This window comes from Arachis ipaensis, chromosome B02, assembly GCF_000816755.2.
Source record: "Arachis ipaensis cultivar K30076 chromosome B02, Araip1.1, whole genome shotgun sequence".
NCBI classification, from domain to species: domain Eukaryota; kingdom Viridiplantae; phylum Streptophyta; class Magnoliopsida; order Fabales; family Fabaceae; genus Arachis; species Arachis ipaensis.
Window position 1 is genome coordinate 69,341,705 of NC_029786.2, and position 428 is coordinate 69,342,132.

Genomic DNA, 428 nt, shown 5'->3' on the forward strand with positions numbered 1-428 from the left:
GATTAACATTTATTCTTTTAGTGTCACTGATAAGGATATAGGATTTGATTCCGTTTTTGTTATTTGAATGCTATGTACTAAATATTAATTTAAGTGCACCATGCCGCTTTTGATCCGGAAGGTGCTTAATACAACAATTTTGTTTGTCAATCGCCTATGATGCACGGATACTGACATAGAACATGACACGATACAGAACACGCAGACACACGAAATTAAAATTCTTATAAGACATGGAGACATGTTATATATATAAATATAAAGTATTTTTTAAATAAATTGTAATGATATTTTAGTATTTTATTAATATTAAAATATAAATAATTTTTTAATTATTTTTAATGTTTTTTTTTTAATTATATAAAATATTTAATTTTTTTTAATTATATATTATTTTTAAACTCATTTTAAGAATACATGTTTAAAAA

General features: G+C 22.0%; 1 protein-coding gene across 1 annotated transcript in view; it reads left to right on the top strand.

The window, feature by feature from the left end:
• Nucleotides 1–150, top strand: part of LOC107625413 (UDP-N-acetylglucosamine--dolichyl-phosphate N-acetylglucosaminephosphotransferase) — a gene marked incomplete in the record, with an annotated part of 4,300 nt that extends 4,150 nt beyond the window's left edge. The window contains 1 exon segment of the mRNA XM_016328039.2: nt 1–150.